The following is a 19,184-nucleotide window of genomic DNA, read 5'->3' on the forward strand; positions in this document are numbered from 1 at the left end:
GTGTGATGGGTGTTATTTGGGGAGGTTGTTCCTGTCTGTGTCTGTGTGTGTATATGTGGCCACTTGGGCTATCTGGATATGCTTTGTGTATCTATATACTGGATATGATTTGTATAGTGTATGTCTGTGTATTTGTTTTTTGTGTGTCTGTGTGTATCTGTCAGTGTGTCAGTATGTGTGGGTCGCAGGGCTGGGAATGAGCTACCAAATGACTGGGCTGGACTTCCCTTCCTTATTCCCCAAGATACAGGGAATGAAGGGGATTGTTGCCATGGAGCAGGATCCCTGTTCCCTTGAGTTCCAGGGTGACCTGTCATAGCTTTGGAGCTCATAGGAGTCACCTAGCATTGGCAGGCCTGGCTGGCTCACGGTTTGCACCTTGAGAAGGAACGTCCAGATGAGATCATTAACAGACTCTTTAGGATTGAAGGAATCAGAGGCCAACTCCTTCAATTCAGAAATGAGGAAACTGAGGCCTCCAGAAGCACCTCTGACAGGAGCCCTTAAATTACTTTGTATTAACTTTGTGTATGGTTTGTGTTGGTGTGTCTATTTTTTTCTTTCCTCCCCCCATCCCTAAAATGTAATCTCCTTGAGGACAGGTCTAACACAAATGGTTGTTTGAGGAGATGAATAAATTCCATAGCTAGGAACCAACAGTAAAGCCAGAATCAAATTTAACAGAGGATCTCAACCAGTCAATTAAGCTTCTACTAGATGCCTCCCAACGTGTAAGCCCTAGGGTCACAAAATTCTAAGTGAAATGGTCCCTGTTCTTCTTGCCCAAAAGTCTTGGTGCAGACTTAAACACTTTAAGAGACTAAGACTTAGGGGGCACCCTGTATATGTACAGTTCTGGGCCAACTCTTACAAATGATAACTATTTTTTTTAGGTTTTTGCAAGGCAAACGGGGTTAAGTGGCTTGCCCAAGGCCACACAGCTAGGTAATTATTAGGTGTCTGAGACTGGATTTGAACCCAGGTGCTCCTGACTCCAGGGCCAGTGCTTTATCCACTACGCCACCTAGCTGCCCCTAAAAATGATAACTATTATTAGTGTCCTTAATATATAAAGCAAAGGCCACCAGGGCCTAGGGAGCAGGGCTCATGATCTGAAAGACCCGACTTCAAATTGTGCCTCCAACTCTTTGTAGCTGTGTGATCCTGGAAAATCATTCAACTTCTGTTTGTCTCGGTTTCTTCATCTATGAAATGAGGTGATTGGTCTCAATGGACTATTTAGTTCCTTCTGACCCTAAGCCTTTGATCCTATGGAAAACAAAACAACTTTGGGGGTAACCACAGGACTTAACGGGGTTCAAAAGAATTTGCTTCTTTTTCCCTCCTAGTGAGTCCAAGGTTCCTGTTATGTGTCGGATTCATACCGAAGTTCACTGGCAAACTGGATAAGTTGACGTGGAAAGAGTTCTGTTGCCTGATAGGTAAGAAAACATCCCATGATTCCAATTTGCTAGCATATATTATCCTCTTTGCCTTGGCTGATGGTTGTCCTTCATTCTTGAAGAAGACAATGCTGGGGCGGGGTGATGTAATGACATGCAGGTGAATTGGATTGGAGTGAGGGGGTGCTGTGCTAAATCAGCAGCCTCACTTTCTCTACCAGAGCCATCTGGATAGAATATTCAAGTGCAGAGAGTATAAGCTGCTTGCTTTGCCCACTGTCAAAGTTCTGGTCCTACCCACCTGCAACTACATCACTTTGTCCTGTGGAGAGAGCTCTAGGTTCAAAATCTTGCCTTTGAATCTTTTGACCACTGATACCTTGGACAAGTCACTGCAGTTTTCTAGACCCCAGTTTCTTCATCTGTAAAAGGAGGAGATGGGACTAGATGGCCACCAAAGTCCCTTCCAACTCTCAATTGGTGATCCTATGATTTTGAATACTAATTCTTCAAAATTTGGAAGCTCAAGCATTTTAGAAATGGTCCAGGTCCGAGGCCTTTTAAACCTTATATGGTTGTTTAGGAAAATTCTGTCCCATATACATCCCATATATATTCTGTATATGAGAATTCTGACCCATATACATCCCTCATATATATGTATCTGCAGATATACATATATAAAGTATTTTGCTTATCTTTCAAATTACATGCAAAAATAGTTTTCAACAATCATTTTTGTAAGGTTTTGAATCACATTTTTCTCCCTCCCTTGCTTCTCTCCCCCTCCCAACAGAAAGCAATCTAATATAGATTATATGTGGATAACTGGTAAATATACTAGATATGTATTTTTGAAAATTAGGTGACGTATCGGTATTTTATGTGTATACTGAGAAGTAGTGTACACATTAACATCTTCCTATTCTTAGGAGTTAAAAAGTAAGGGTCCAGCTTCTGTGAGGTTTGATGTGGGTAGGAGGAAGGGAGAAGGAAGAGAAGGGAGAGGAGCCAAGAAATCCAGTAGCATTAATCCACTGAGGAGCTACAAAAGAATATGGATTCATTCTCTTCAGTTTCTCTTGGTTTATATAGCAAGTGATAGCAGAAAAATATCATTGGATTTCATCAGGTTTCTAGGCATTTGCTGCATATGTAAATCTCACTAAATTAGTAAGTGTTCATCCTGAAACTAGATTCTATAAAAAAAGAGGAAGGAAAAAAAAAAAGAAAGCTTACCTTCTTCAGTCTTGAAGACGTCTTGCTTCTAACTGCTCTTTATTGTTCCCTATTTAGCATTTCTTTATTTTTGAAGATAGTGAAAGGTTTCAAAGAAAAGTATGGCAAAAGGGAAAGAGTCCAAGAAAATGAAGGGAGAGTTCTCCATCAACAGGATGGGTAGTGTTCCATTTTGACCCAGTAGCCAGCATTTTTCCTGACACCAGGTAGACAGTATCACACCTGTATTTTATTAAACCTAATTCTGTTGGTTAGATTTTGTTTGCATATGGGCCAAGAACTGATATTTTTTCAAGCTTCTGCTTTTATCCCATATTAATACAGTGTCACCTACACTGAAGCTCTCCTCTGATTGTCTCTTGTAGCTTAGTAGTGAGCCTTCATTTTCAAAAGTCCTGTCAGCTGACTGTAAGCTCTTGCAGGCCCAAACAAGCTCTAAAAGGGTCTTTAATCTGATAATCAGCTTTAGTAAGTTCAAAGAGTTTCATAGGCAGAAAGTTGGTAAACCTAGTGATATGAATGCTTTGGGCCACTGTAACTCATGCTAGTTGTCCCTGGTTGTGTAGAGGGTTTGTGACTTTCGGTGAAGACACTACCAGCACCAAGGATCTTTTGAAGTAACATAGCTTCATTTCTCTGACACTTGCTTAAGTGGATTTTCCAGATGTCTGAGGTACCAATACTTGAAATTTTTTAACAAAAATCTTTCTAAAATGTGTAATGCTCTTCCCTGCTTTGTAAATACAAAATGACAATTATGAACTTTGATCCTCAAAGGTGTTTGTGACCTTTGTTGAGCTAGAGAAATAAGATATGGGTATGACGTGCCTGAGGGAATTTCTCCATAGGTGGGAGGAATAGAACAGTTGAATAGGCATAGGTTTCCTTTCTGGGAAGAAGAAAAACCTTAAAGTATTATATAAATGTATGATATTCATAATAATGCAATTTAACCTTTTCTTGATAACTTCAGATCATCACAAAAAACATCAGTTATTGTGAAATACTGAACACTGATGTGTTGATGGTGTGGGGAATGAGGGTGAAAGGGATTTAATCTTAGGGAGTATCCTGAACTTACCTCCTCAACAAAGTTACAGATATTAGCTTACTTTCGGGTTATTTACCTGTTGTTTTTTTTTTTTCATAATAGTGGCATTAAAGATGTGTTACTATATGACCTCCAAGTAGTGTGTGTGTGTGTGTGTGTGTGTGTGTGTGTGTGTGTGTGTGTGTGGTTGGTTATAAATGCATATAAAATGAGTTTTTGAGTCAAATACCAAAACAACCTGCTCCCAAGTGGAAGCCCCCAAGAAAAATCATTTTCATCTAAACAAAAAATATTTGTTAATTGCCTGTGATGTTCAAGACTATGTTATCCATTGATTTGTTGACAACCTTCAAAAGTTATTATTTATGTGTCACCACTAAGTCCATAATACTTTTTTTGTCAGCTTTCACTTCCCTATTTGCCTCACTTGAAGTAAATTTGTTGATGCTATATAAAGGAGCATCCTCTATCATTTATTTTTAAAATAAATTTATGAAATTTTTATTGATGTCTTTTTGTTGCCTACATTTTTCACTATTTCCCTCTTCTTTCTTCTTCCATATTCTGTCATAGATTGTCCAAAAAGAGAAAAAAAAACACCAGCAAAAAGAGAAAAAAGAACACCAGCAAAATTAACCAACTTTCCACAAAGTTCAACATATAGTTTCCATACCCATAGTTTCCCTTCCCTTTCTGTAAAGAAGGAAGGCATATTCTCTTTCTTTTCTTTAGGACCATGCTTGACTATAGGACTCATTGTTATCGTTATTCTCTTCATTTCCATTGCTATATTTTTTCCAGTCTAGAAAATAATATGTTCAATTCATGATATACTTTTTTCTTTTAATAATAAATTTTAACGCTCTTTTCTTTCTACATTGTTAATATATATATATATATATATATATATATATATATATATATATATATTGTTTTCCTATTTCAGATTACTTAACTAGGCATCAGATCATATTCTTCCCATACTTCTCTGTATTTACTGCAGCCATCATTTTTTTCTTTTTAAAGATTTTATTTATTTTGAGTTTTAGAATTTTCCCCCTAATCTTACTTCCCTCCCCTCACCCCCCCCCCCCCCCACAGAAGGCAACTTGCCTGTCTTTACCACATTCATCATTTTTGACAGTACAGCGATATCCCATTTCTTTCATGCCCAGTTTGTTTAGCCATTCTTCTGTTTCTGGACATCTTGTTTTATAACCAGTTCTTTGCTACTACCAAAAATGCTTCTATAAATATTTTAACTTCTATGAAATTAAAAAAAAATCTGTGAGCTTCTTGGGGATATATGCCTACTATTAGGATCTCTGGGTCAAAGGGTATGGACATTTTAGTATACTTATCTTTGCAGGGGTCCTATGGCATTGACTATTTGCATCTTTAGCCAGTTTTGCCAGTTTGCTAGATATGAAGTAAAATTTCTGAGTTGTTTGTTTTTTCATTATTAATGATTCAGAGCAGTGTTTTCATATGGTGGATAATAGCTTGAAATTCCCTTGAGAGTGGTTTGTTATTATCTTTTTACCATTTATGCATTAAAGAATGACTTCCCATCTTATTCATTTATCTATATCAGTTTATTTGGGAGGCAATTGGGGTTCAGTGACTCACCCATGGTCACATGGATAGTAAGTGTCTGAGGCTGGATTTTAACTCATGTCCTCCTGACTTCATGACCAGTGCTCTATCCACTGCTCACCTAGCTGGCCCATGTTATATATTTATGTCAGTTCTTTATATATCTTGCATATCAAACTCTGATGGAAATATTTAATGCAAAAATTGTGTGTTAATTTTGTTTATATAAAACCTTTTTAATTTCCTGTAATCAAAATGATCAGTTTTGCCTTTGGTGATGCCTCTATCCCTTGTGTAGATGAGAATTCTTCCTCTCGTCCTAGCTGTGAAAGAGACCTAATCCCTTTTTCTGCTAACATATTCTTATAGAATTCCTGATCATTTCAAGAATTGCTGATAGCGTATTTGGGAAAGGACTTACATACAGCTTGTTGAGTCTTTATCTTGGGAGGATATGATTGCAGATTTGATACCAGATCATCATTTTCTCCAACCTCTTTTTAAATATTTGATTTTTAATAGTTTCAAGCACAAGCAATGGGAATCTTATAATGAGAAAGTCCTAGAGAGATCCATATTCTGGAAGCCTTAGAGTGGTGGTAAAAGATGGTATTTTCCCATTGGAAATGTTAGAATTTGCAGTTAAGTGTCTAATCAAGAATTGCTCATCAAATAATTCACATATAGGCCCCAAACTGATAAAAGTCAAAGATTGAGCAATTAGAAAACTCTGTTATCTTTGAAATAGTGAAAATATGCTCCATTTCCTATAAAATATACAGAAACATATAATGCACATGGTTTCTAGATGGTCCCCAGTGGTTCTCTAAAGCTCCCTATTACAAAGAAATAGAACTCTGCTGCATCTTCAAGTTGAATTAAAAATGATTTTGCTGTTACAATAAGCATTATTCATTGCCTTAATAATTTTGTTCCTGCTTTAGAATTTAGAAAGGCCTTGAATAAATGATTTTAGGTGGTGGATGTCTTTACAAATCTGCCCCAGATCATTTGAGCATCAGCTTTTAAGTTCCTTACAACAAATATCTTATTGATGATGGTGATGTTACCCACTGAAAAGCATTTTTATGAAGATTCTGTCAACTTTACCTTTCCTACTTTAGTTTATTCAAAGCTACAAATACTTATGATTGCATCCATCTCAATCTCTATGTAGCACCTCTTACTTTAACCGGCTCCTTTGTCTTGCCTTGACTTTCATGACATTAAAATTTTTTAAAATAGATTTTTATTCATATGTTCTGATTTTACATGGCCTGGATTTCCCCTTACTTTCTGTTTCTTTCCCTCTCACAAAGAACCATTCTTTACAACAACAAAATTTTTAAAGGGGAAAAAAAGGAATGAAGAGAAACAAAATTCAGTTAAATTAATCAACGCATTGAAAAAGTCTGATATTCTATGCAATGCTTCACACCTGTGGAACCTGATATCTGAGGCTGGGGGCTGGTTCTCATATCTCTTCTTTGGGGCCAATTTTGTTCTTTAGAGTTTCTGCAACATTTCGTTTCGCCTGAGTCGTGATGGTTGTTGTTCTTTTCATTTTCATAAAGTCATATTTTATATTGTTTTCCTGGCTTTAATTCACTCTGCATCCATTCAGCCAGGCCTTTCCATTTCTCTCTCTTTTTATACCGTGCTCATTATTTCTTTTGTTAAAGGTTTGTTGTTGTTGTTGTTTTGTTTTGCAAGGCAAATGGGGATAAGTGACTTGCCCAAGGCCACACAACTAGGTAATTATTAAGTGTCTGAGACCGGATTTGAATTCAGGTACTCCTGACTCTATCCACTGTGCTACCTAGCCGCCCTTCATGCTCATTATTTCTTAAAGCACAGTCATATTCCAATTCATCTGTGGACCACAATTTGTTAACCATTTTCCAGTTGGTGAATACCTACTTTTTCCCAGTTCTCTGCTACCACAAGTGTATGTGTGGGGGAGACTTCATTTTCTTTTTATCAATTATCTATATGCTTAGTAGCCAAGGTATGCATTCTGCTATACCTGTTTGTCTTTCTTCTCTTTAAATCTATCCTCGTCTGTTTTTTCCCTCTTCAAATATCCTCTTAATGATTTCCTCTATTTCAATGTATTCAATTATAATTTCTATGTAAATGGTTTCTAAGTCTGTCTCTGACCCCAGACATTCCTAAGAGCTTTCATTCTATATTGCTCTCTACCTACCTAAATATGTCTGGTACTTGGGGTGCAGCATGTCCATAATAGAATGAACCATGTTTACCACAAAAATTTTTTCCTCCCCCTAAAATCTTTATTTCTCTTAATGACATCACCATCTTCAACCACATAGGTTTAAATCTTGATTTATCTTTGACTGTCTCTCATCCTTTAACTATCATATTGCCCCAACACCATTCAGTTCTAGAAGTCAAGGATTTCAGAGTTATAAAGGATTTTGGAATTGAGATCCAAGAGGGAAAAGCATTTATTTGTAGCTTGGTGGGGCAGTGAATAGAGCACAGACCGAGTATTAGGCCTGAGTTCAAAATCTATCTCAGATACATACTAGCTGTGTGACCCTGGACAAGTCACTTAACCCTTCTTTGTCTCAATTTCCTCATCTGTCAAAAAGAGATCATAATAAATACCTGTTGTAAAGATGAAATGTGAGATAATATTTGTGAGTTCCTTTGTAGCCCTATCACCAAGAACAGTACATAGTAGCCACTTGGAAAATTTTTGTTTTCTTTTCAAAGCCTGCCCCTCTCCTAAATTTCCAGTCTTCTTTAACATTCTTCACCTCCACTCACTCTGCAGTCCAGACGTACTGCCAACATTCATTTCCTGGCTCTGTGCTTTTGCATCAGCTGTTCCCTGAGCTTGAAGTACTCTTCTTTCTCTTCCTTCAAGACTCAGTTCAAATACCATCTCCCACCCTGCAGTTCTTCACCTTTGTGTACCCTCAATCCCCTAGGTAAAGTCTGTGGACCCTTCTCGTAATCAGGTTTGGTGCCTGCATTCATAAATAAACGTATTAAGCTTCAGTTGAAGCTTAGTGAGAAAAAAGATGTATTTTTCCCATCCACCTTCACAGATTCTCCCCTACATCAGGCCTTTCCTGATCCTGCTAACTACTGCTCACTTTCCTTCCTTGCCAACCTTATACTTATTTACTTATTTTCTATTTCTTCCACACCTGCATAATCATATATATATATATATATATAAATGTATGTATATATATATATATATATGTATATGTTATCTCCCCAATGACATTTAAGTTCCTTGAAAACAGGAATTGTTTCATTTTTGTCTTTGCATCCCTAGTACCTGACTCAGTATTTGCCATACAATAGGCCCTTAATAAATACTGTTGATTGATTACTTGAAGTATGAACACAAGCAATAATTTTGTTTTGTATTTGTATTGCAATTTGTAATAGTTGTATATAAGCTCCTACATGTTTCAGTCCATTCGAGGTCTCTCTGTTCCCAACAAATGGTCTCTAGTATAGCCATTCTTGGATACTTCCGTTTTTGACTTCAAGAGAATAAATGGAACCTTGTACTCTTTGACTAACCAGTTTAATCTCCAAGCTTTAGTTAGTGATGCTGTATTTAGAACATTCCTTTTATCACTCTCAAATCATACTAATGATCATAAAGTAATAATGGAAAACAACCACTGTTCCATTGTGACCAATTTATTAGAAAGTTACAAAAGGAGTTAGAGGTTACTTGGCTGTCATAGAAGCCAACTAATTCAACCCTCTCATTTCACAGGTAGGCAAACTGAGGCCCATCAAGGTTATATGACCTGCCCAAGATTACATAGATAAGCATCAGAGATAGTATTCAAACCCAAGGCTTTTGATTCCAGAGTGATGGAGTGTTCTTTTCCCTATACCACATTGCCTCTAGTTCAGCCCCTCTATTTTTACAAATATCCTATTTATTACTTTCCATTTGGGGTTAACTCTTAGGGAAGTTTTTTTCTTACAGTGAACCTGAATCTGCCTTTCTATGTTTCCATACTTCAGGTCACATAGATAGTAACTGGCAAAATCTGAATCCTCTTACTTCAGATCAAAATAAAGTCAGGGGATAGGGAATTCAGTTATTTGGGAACTTTAAAAAAAACAGCTTGTGAAATTGACCTATGGAATTCCAGTTGTTTCTTGCACTTAACTGAGATTGATTGGTCATTTCTTGGCTTAGGCCTTAACTATTTGCTAGTTGTCAGCTCACCAGCCACTCTGGACCTTCCTTCACCATTTGTTTTAGGTTTTTGCAAGTTAATGGGGTTAAGTGACTTACCCAAGGCCCCACGGCTAGGTAATTATTAAGTGTCCGAGGTGGGATTTGAACTCAGGTACTCATGACTCCAAGACCGGTGCTCTATCCACTTTGCCACCTAGCCGACCCCTCCTTTCACCATTGTACCTTCCTTTCTTAGCCCATTCCTCTGGGAGATCCTTTCTTGGTCTTCCTTATGTTCTTCCTTATCCAAGATTTCATGGCCTTGTTCTTCCTCTTGGCAAACTTTTGAAATTGCCCGAGTGCTTTCAGGCAGCGCCGGTGACTGCTCTGACCCATGGGAGGAAATTAGTGTTGTTTCACAGCTCCAAAGAGTTTGGTTTATGTCCATCACTTGGGGCTAGCTGGGACAACTTACACTGAGTCTTTGTAAAGGAGGACTCCCAAGATGAAACAACTTCTTATGACAATGCTCTTCCTCCTCCTCCTTAGGGTTTGCAGAATAGCTCCAAGTTGCAGTTGTTTTTTCATCCTTTCCAGCTGTTCCTCTGACACAGTGTGCAAAATGACAGGTTTTTTCCTTTTCTTTGCAGATCCTGCTTTCTTTGAAAGTTTTTTTAACCTGATTTTAAAGAGCCTCTTGCTTCAGAAGAAATTAGAAAGAATAAACCATATATGACAGCTTGAAATTTCTAATCAGTCTTTGACTAATCTACTTTTCTAACCCTTTCCATTTTGCTCTTTCTCTGCTTCCTCTTTTCTTGTTTCTCCTCTTCCTCCTCCTTCTCCTCCCTATCTCTTTCTCTCTTTAATTAACTTCCCCTTCTATCTCTCCAGTGGAGACCTGGAGTCTAATGTTTCTAAAATTTATATGGAAAATTTCTCTTAAAATGAAGCATTTTGGGGTGGCTAGGTGGCGCAGTGGATAGAGCACCCGTCCTGGAGTCAGGAGTACCTGAGTTCAAATCCGACCTCAGACACTTAATAATGATCTAGCTGTATGGCCTTGGGCAAGTCACTTAATCCCATTGCCATGCAAAAACTAAAAAAAAATGAAACCTTTCTTTTCTTTTCAACTAAATGCTAAAGACTAAACTTAAAGACAGTTTTTATTACAGAACTTTTGTTTATAAGGTTTGAAGTATTTGTTTCCAAGTGAGATTTGGGGTTTGTGTTTAAATCAAATGCATGTTTTCCAGTGAATACAATTCTATTCCCCTCCTTATCATGGAAAAGCATCCTTCATAGTCAAAGAGCATTTATTATGAATATGATTTTAAATACCTTTTAGCTAGAGGAAAGATTTATTTATAAATTACAGTGTTTGTGAACCCTGTGATATTACATGAGCTTTGCACATTTCCACAGAAGGTTGTAGGTTTTCATTTTCCCTTTTTTGTTTTCTCAAATTTGAGTGCTATATTGCTCTTTTTCACCCCTTATAATAAGTTATAGTAAGTAATTCCAGAATATGAAATGTTTACTTGTTATGTTTGTGAATGCAATTCAATATTTGCAATAAATTTGTTGTTTTAATTTCCAAGCTTAACAGCAGAGTAAATTTGCATAGTCAGTATAATGAGTGGTCTCTACAATTACTGTGGAGAGGACTGAGTTTAACAGTTTTCAAAGGAAATTATTATTGTAGTTAGAAATGCTGGAGCCTGAAACTGTATGGAATATGAAGTTGGTATGACTCTGAAAAATTACCTCTTTGGGGAATAAAGACAAGATGACCCATTTTTCTTATTCTCTCTGGTAAGAGCTTTTGATTTGGAATCAGTAGAACTGGGTTCAAAGCCTGATTCTGCCATTTATTAGTTGATTTTACTAAGTCCTTTAATTCATGTCTCTGAACTTCAGTTTGCTCATCTGCATGATGAAGGCCTTTCCAACTTTTAAATTCTGTGATGTAGCGTGCCCCAAATGAGAGGATGTGAAGGACTTGAGGACAGTGAGACTTGGGTTCAAATCCTTTCTCAGGCACTTAATATATCTGTGACTCTAGACATTTCATTTAACCTATTTTCCTCATCTGTAGAATAAAAGAGTTAAAATTCCATGGCTATTCTAAATCTATTAAACCTGAAAATTGATGCTTGTAAAATGCTTCAGAAAAGAGACCTCCTTTGGTCCTTAAGGAAAAATGTTAAGGACTAGAATGGAGTGCATTTACTGGTCTATTCCTTATATTGCTGGCTCTTGATGAAATTAACTCCCATCTCTTTTCTTTTAAAATAGTAAACACAAAAGGGTAGGATTCAATAATAGCTTTTGAATTAGGAAGCTAAGAATATATTATGACAGTGGCATAGATGATTGTGTCTGTTCAGCATTTACCTGTGTGAGTATTCCTCTTCATGGTCAGTGACTCATGATTCTTTATCATGAAGCAATTGAAAAACATTACTATTTCTACATTTTCCACCACTGTTCATACCCTTACTAACTTCCAAGGGTTTACAGTTGTTCTTCCTGAGTCCATCCCTTTAGGAATGGAATGGACTTCAAGTTCATTTAGTCCAGAGCTTTTCTGCTGCTAATGAGGAAACTGAGGCTTTTACAGATTATATGACTTGCCAAAATAACATAGTAGTTGAGCAGAGATTTGAACTCAGATCTTCTGACCTCAGGTGAAATGAGCATGGAAGCTGCTAGTGGAGAAGAAATTTACTTAGAGGCTGCGGATTTTGCTTACAGCATTATATAGATCCTTTTGTGAAGAAATTTAAAACTTTTGCCTACTACTGGGCAAAAGCAATTCGTTTCCTGCTTTCAAACCAAGTATCTACCCCAAACACTTGCTTGATAGTTGCCATACTATAGACACTGGAAAGAAACATACAATTGACCTCCATCTTTTTTTCAAGTGCTGTGAAATGAGTGTCGCAAATGATGAGATTTAGTGACCCCTCCCTAAGACCTCTTCCAGTCCCCACTCTGGCACTCACTAGTTATATGACCTGAAGGCACTTCACCTTTTTGAGATCCAGTTGCTTCTTCTGTAAAATGAGGATAATAATGCCCATATCTCCTGATTTAACAGGACTCTTATCAGGTGAGCACTTCATTATCTTTTATGCTTGATCAAAATGAGGTGTGATGACAGTAGTGGTTATGGCATTAGTCCCCTGCCCCTTTCTTAGAGTCTTTGAGAAAGGGCCTTAACACTCTTAAAAGTAGAATTTTTGCCTTTAGAATACAGCCTTCATTGACAAGTACAGTTTCTGTCCCCCATCCTCTGTGGAAAGAATTAAAATTTTTCATATTATTAGTATGTGTGTATATATATATATATATATATATATATATATATATATTACAAATATCATCGATTAATATGAAAATCATAATTCTTTCCACACCTCCAACATTCACTTTTATCAACATGACAGAGGGAAAAGAACAACAGAAATCTATAAAGTTCCTACCATTTGCCAGGCAATATGCTAAGCCATAGGGACACAAAGAAAGAAACACTGGACTTAGAACCAGACGACTTGGGTTCAGATCTTGACTCTGACATTTATTAACTGTGTTGATCCATGGTCAAATAACTTTAACTCTCTGAGATTCAGTTTTTCTCATCTATAAAATGGGTATAATAATACTTTCCCTTCATGGGATCATTGTGGGGAAAAGTACATGATAGACATTTATAACACCATAAATATATGAGATATTACTGGTTTCAGATTAGGAAGTATAAATGCTAAAATGAAAGAATTTCTTAGCCAGATATAGAGTGTCAACATGTTAAAATGATCTGGCAATCAAATATTGTGAATTCGATTTAGCCAACTTTTATTAAGCATCTTTATGTACAAGATTCTGTATATCCAAAGACAAAAAGGAAGTATGGTCACTGGTCCAAAGGACCTTAGCTTCTACAGAGGAGTGAAACAAGCACATACAGATAACATAAATGTCTGAATATTTGTGACGTAAGAGAATGAGATGGTATGATACAATAGAAAGTGCTAGGTTGAGTCAGAGGACTTGGGCTGAAATCTTGACCTTGCTGTTGGCTACCTAGGTAATTCTTGTGCAAGTTATTTTACTTTTCTTGGACTTTCTTTATCTATCAAAATAGATGATTAGAAAAGACCTCAAAAATCCCCTCTAGTCCAAAATCTATGACATTATTAATACTTGGGGGTAGGAAAAGGTGAGATGTGAATGCATTTAAGGCATGGGGTATGATATATGTGAGATCATGGAGATGGGGAAAATGGATTGTTGAGTTCTGGAGGGAAAGAATGGGTAGGTGGGAACTGGATTAAGGAAGGATTTAAATACCAAGCTAGATTAAATGTTTTACCCTAGAGGCTCAGAGTGATGTGGTCCGATCTGAGTGGCTGAGAGCATGGTAGAGTCCTTAAGAGAAGAGGAAACTTTGGAGCAAAGGGAAAGAGTGAAAATGAGAGCTGTTTTTGTAGGCATCAGAGAAGTAGCCAGTAGATAGAAAGAGAGTGGTAAGCTCCCAGTATAGATAGGAAGGGTTAGGATCAAGGGTTCAAGTAGAGAAGTGGACCTTGGCAAGGAGAACAACCATCTCTTTGTGATTAATTTAATCAGTTAATAACAATTAGCTTTTACAAAGAGATATTCACTGCAAAGAAATAACAAGAACAGAACTACAAACCATTCCCCCTTCTAACATCTGGGGACATACTTTCCTCTATATCATCAGTTTGTATTGGGAGTAGAGTCTCTACACAGCATTAGTTCCACTAAGTTGGAAATTTGGCAGAGCCGATGGATGAATTGCTATAACTCTCTCTCTCTCTCTCTTGGCTACCTTCAAATATTTAGTGAAGATTTACTATCTGCCATGGATCCATTCAGAGTGCAGAAAGTGAAAGCAGACATAGTCCTTGTCCTCACAGACCTTAGAAACGGCTAGTTTATTATAATGAAAAACAACTCCAAAGTATATGCATTACTAATGATGGGTTGGTATAATAATTTTTTTGTATAAGGATGGCATTTTCAAAATTATTTATAGTATAATCTGTGGCAAAAATCTGCTCTGAAAATCCAGGTAGGCCCTGTTTTCACATGTGACAATCTGACAATATTGATACAATATAATTAAACTTGTTCAGGACAACTAGCAATCTCTCTGATATTAGGACAAGAAGGCTGGCCTAATTGTATTAAGATTACAGAGCTTGTGTTTTGTAGTATGGTTAGAAAGGATTTAAAGTGTAATCTCTGGAATACAAACTTTACACTAGCTATTAGAAAAGGTTAAATCAAGTCTACTAAGTTACTCATCACATTTCTTTGGAGACTGTTTCTATAGTACCTTTTACAATTCAGACCATAAGTTCCAGAGTTCCTAATAGTTTCTTAATAACTCAAAGGACTGTATGATACAGTTTGATGCATTAGTTCAGATTTGGACCCACTTCTTTGGCAAGGTCCAAAACTAATTAGCCAGGAAGGTCCGTAATTCAAGTGACTTGCATTTTTGACCATTTTGAAGGCCAAGGAGCCTGCTCTCAGATGTTCAAGACAGTAAGCAGTGGATTTCAAATCAATGTACTACTTTCCTTTCTGTCACAGTTTAGCAAGACATTTTGTTGGGGAAGGGAATTACTGAATAAAACACAAAATCCGGAGTAATTTGTGGATTGCTATTATATGCATTAATACTATCCCTTGACAGTACAGGTGCTCAAGACTTGGCTAGCTTGAATGTTAAAAAGTTCTATTAGTAGGCTTCTTGTGGTTGTGACAAAATTGAAGGTTATTTTAGTTGGTTTGGAATGGAGTCATTTTTAATATGTGCAACTTACAGATATATTTGGTTTGATGGCAAAATAATACAGTTCCTTTAAAAAAAATCAGATAACTAAATCATGCTGAGTCATTGAGTTGTTCACCAGAGACAGCAAGGGAAGAAATTAGAAACAGCTGGAACAGACAGAAATTGAAAACAAACTCTCTTTCTCTTCCTCTCTCTTTTCTCCCTCTTTTTTCTCTCTTTTCTCTCCTCTCATTCTTTTCTTTTCTCTCCTTGTTTCTTTTCTCCCTCTCTCCCCTCTCCTCCTTTCCTTCTCTCCCTTTCCCTCCTCTTGTTTGCATGAATTGTCAAAAACCAAACTTCTGACCAGCTTAGTTAAGGTTGGGGGCAGTGGATTTAGAGTTCAAAACCTAGTGCTCTGCCTCAGCTTTGCTTTTTTACTGTGTGACCTTGGGCCTGTCATTTTCCTCTCTCAAAACCTGAGTTTTCTGCCCTGTAAAACAACATTCCTTTCCAGTTCTAAAATCTTATGATCCTAGTTTGGGAATCATAAGATAATATATGGATTTTAAGCTGGTTCAGGACCTCAGAGGATTGTCTAGTACTACTCTTTCATCTTACAGATGAAGTAACTGGAGGTAATGTGAATTTTCCCAGTGTTAACAAAGGTAGAAAGTGACAGAGTTGGGAACTAAGCCTGGGTCTTCTGACTCTGAGTCATATTGTTATTTTCACCATATCAAAATCAGAGGAATTTCATGGGCATTTACCCTATTTGAACATTAGCAAAATGGCAGTCTCTTAATAAGACAGCAAGACATGAACTGGAAAGTGGATCAGTGAATTGGTGGATTGATAGACCCAGTACCAATTGTATTGATTACTAGTTTGATTTCAAGTTAGAGGAAGGTCATGTTAGACTGCCTCAGAATTCTGCTCAACTTTTTTTTTCTAATCAGTGACTTGGATGAAGGTTTATAGATGCAGGAACCTGAAAAGAACTAAAAAGTCAAATCAAAATCCAAAAATCTCTTGTAACAATGCTCGGTAAGCAGCTGAAATTTAACAGGGATAAGAAGTAAATCCCTACACTTTATTGCAAAAAATCAGTTGTAGAATATAATCAAAGTTGTACTGGAGTCAGCTTTAAAAGGAGAATCAGTTGTTCAAATTTTAATGTGGGCATACATATATACTTTGCAAATCAGCAAACAGTAACAAATCAGAGCTTGATTTATTTGTTGATTATCTCTAGACTTAAGAAAGTGATAAAAAAAGAATGTCTTCAATACATATATTCAATTTAAAAGTGTGAACTACATGCGTCATTCTCCCAGTTCAACATTTACCAGCACAGCCCTGGGTGGAATTAGAAAGCAGTCTTTGTGAAAACCCCTCCTTGTTCTTACATATAGAGCCCCTTTGGAATTTTGGGGGCCAAGTGGCTCATTTTGCAAATGAATCAGCTGAGCCATCTTAGTTCCTAGCCTGGTTGTACTGTTATGGGTAGTTGTGGGACTTGGTTTCTTTTTAAGCAATGGGACTTACTCTGTATTTAGCTTAGGAAGAGAGAACCAAAGTAGTAGAAAGACCTAAAGAAAAAATAATTTTTCAAAAAATTAGACCTATTGTATTAGTTGTTGATTGGTTGTCCTTAATTCTTAAAGAGGACCAAAACAGCATCATTATTAGAAATAAGTTAGTGTGTCTGACTGGCTGATCAGATCAGTATGACTAGAATGCTCTATCATAGGTTGGGCATAAATACCCCATGTGTTGACTCTAAACTTATATATCTCACATTTCCTTTGAGCTGCTTCAGAGGGCACACCATGCTGGGTGATCCTGTGCCTGTGTCTCTCATGCTGCACAATTCTAAAGTTCATAAGAGAGATCTTCAGAGTGTCCTTGTATTGCATTTTCTGACCTCCCTGTGAATGCTTGCCCTGTGAGTTCTCCATAAAATAGTCTTTTGGCACACATACATTTGGCATTCGAACAACATAGTCAGCCCCTTGGAATTGCACTCTCTGTAGTAGAGTTTGAATGCTTGGCAGTTTAGCTTCAGTGTCTAGTATCTTCTCTTGCCAGGTGGTCTTCAGAATCTTCCTAAGACAATTTAAAAGGAAACGATTCAGTTTCCTGATATGGTGCTGGTAGACTGTCGAGGTTTCACAGGCATACAATAATGAGGTCAGCACAACAACTCTGTAGAACAGTAGTCAGTCTGATACCTCTTTTCTTCCACACTTTCTTTTGGAGCCTCCCAAATACTGAGCTAGCTCTGGCAATATGTGTGTCAACCTCATTATCAAAGTTTACTTCTCTGGAAAGTACACTTCCAAGGTAAGTGAATTTATCCACAGTATTCACAACTTTTCCATTTGTGTAATCGATGGTTCCACATATACATGATGTGGTGCTGGCTGATGGAGCACCTGGGTTTTCTTGTTGTTAATTGTTAGGTCAAAGTTAGCATAAGCAGCAAAGAATCAATCCATTTTTTGTTGCATCTCAGCTTCAGAGGCTACATTGAGTACACAATAATCTGCAAACAGAAGATCATGCACCAACCCTTACTCCACTTTGGTCTTGGCTTGCAACCTTTTCAAGTTGAAGAATTTGCCAGCAGTGTGGGTAGCTGATCTTAATGCTATGTTCATCCTCAGTGAGGGCATCGAATAACACAGCTGAAAAATTCATGCTTGAAAGCATGGGAACATATCCTTGTTTCACTCCATTGGTGATTGAGAAATCTCAAGAGCACCATCTACTAGCCAGAACCCGAGCAAGCCTGCCATCATGAAAGTGCTGTACAATACTGATGCACTTTCCTGGCCAACTAAATGTTGACATAATTTCCCATAAGCCCTCACAACTGATGGTATCAGAGGCCTTGGTCAGATCTACAAACATAGTATACAGACCTCTCTTCTGCTTCTGATATTTCTCCTGCAGTTATCAGGCAGCAAACACCATATTGACTGGTTCTCCACCCTTTCTGAAGCCATACTGGCTCTCAGGTGGGTGACCATCTTTCAGGTGAAGGACCAGTCTATTGAGAAGGACTCTGGCAAGAATCTTACCAGCAATGACTAAAAGAGACACACCCCTGTGATTGTCACAGGACAATATATTCCCTTTACCTTTATAGAGATGGATGATGGAGCATCCTTGAATTCCTGGGGGATAGCCTCTTTGTGCCATATAATCTGGCAAATTTCAGCTTTTGGATGAGTAACGGACCACTCACCTTGTAGATCTCAGATGGAATAGAATTCAGCACCAGGTGCTTTGCCATAAGACAGGAGCCTAATGACATGCAAAATCTCTTCAACCAGAACTTTTGAGGCAAATGGTCAGTGGCTTCTGCTTTGATGATGGTTTGTTAAACACATATTGGAAGTGTTCAGTCCATCTCTCTAGGATCATGTCCTTATCAATAATCAATGTGGCTCCATATGTCATATTATTAGTAGTTGTATTAGTATAGGGAACCCCCAATGAGGAAACTTAACCAGTGCAGGACTGGGCATGCTTTGCAGTTTATAGTCTCAAAACAACTAGGGAATTAAGACTTAAAGTGTTTAGTCCAAGTTCACCCAACTAGCTGGCACTGCAGTGTATAGAGTTCAGGTCTGGAATCAGAAAGACTCATCTTCCTGAGTTCAAATCCAGTCTCAGACACTTTTAGGCTGTGCTTACTTCACTTTCCTTATCTGTAAAATGAACTGGAGAAGGAAATGACAAACCACTTCAGTATCTTTGCTGGGAAAATTCCAAATGGGGTCACAATGTGTTGAATATGACTAAAATGACTGGACAACTCCTGCCACAGCATCTGACTCACTACCACTATTCCTCTGAAGAGACTCTTAGCAGTGGGATTATGCTTCAGGC

The 19,184-nt window shown here is 37.5% G+C and overlaps 1 long non-coding RNA gene across 2 annotated transcripts in view; it reads left to right on the forward strand.

Moving 5' to 3' along the window:
* Nucleotides 1-940: 940 nt before the first annotated feature.
* Nucleotides 941-19,184, forward strand: part of LOC141502099 (uncharacterized) — a 106,624-nt gene continuing 88,380 nt past the window's right edge. For both annotated transcript variants that reach the window (XR_012472396.1, XR_012472397.1), the window contains exon 1: nt 941-1,442. This is a non-coding gene — a long non-coding RNA (uncharacterized LOC141502099). The remainder of the gene's footprint in view (nt 1,443-19,184) is intronic.

Source organism: Macrotis lagotis, chromosome X (assembly GCF_037893015.1).
Source record: "Macrotis lagotis isolate mMagLag1 chromosome X, bilby.v1.9.chrom.fasta, whole genome shotgun sequence".
Classification (NCBI taxonomy): domain Eukaryota; kingdom Metazoa; phylum Chordata; class Mammalia; order Peramelemorphia; family Peramelidae; genus Macrotis; species Macrotis lagotis.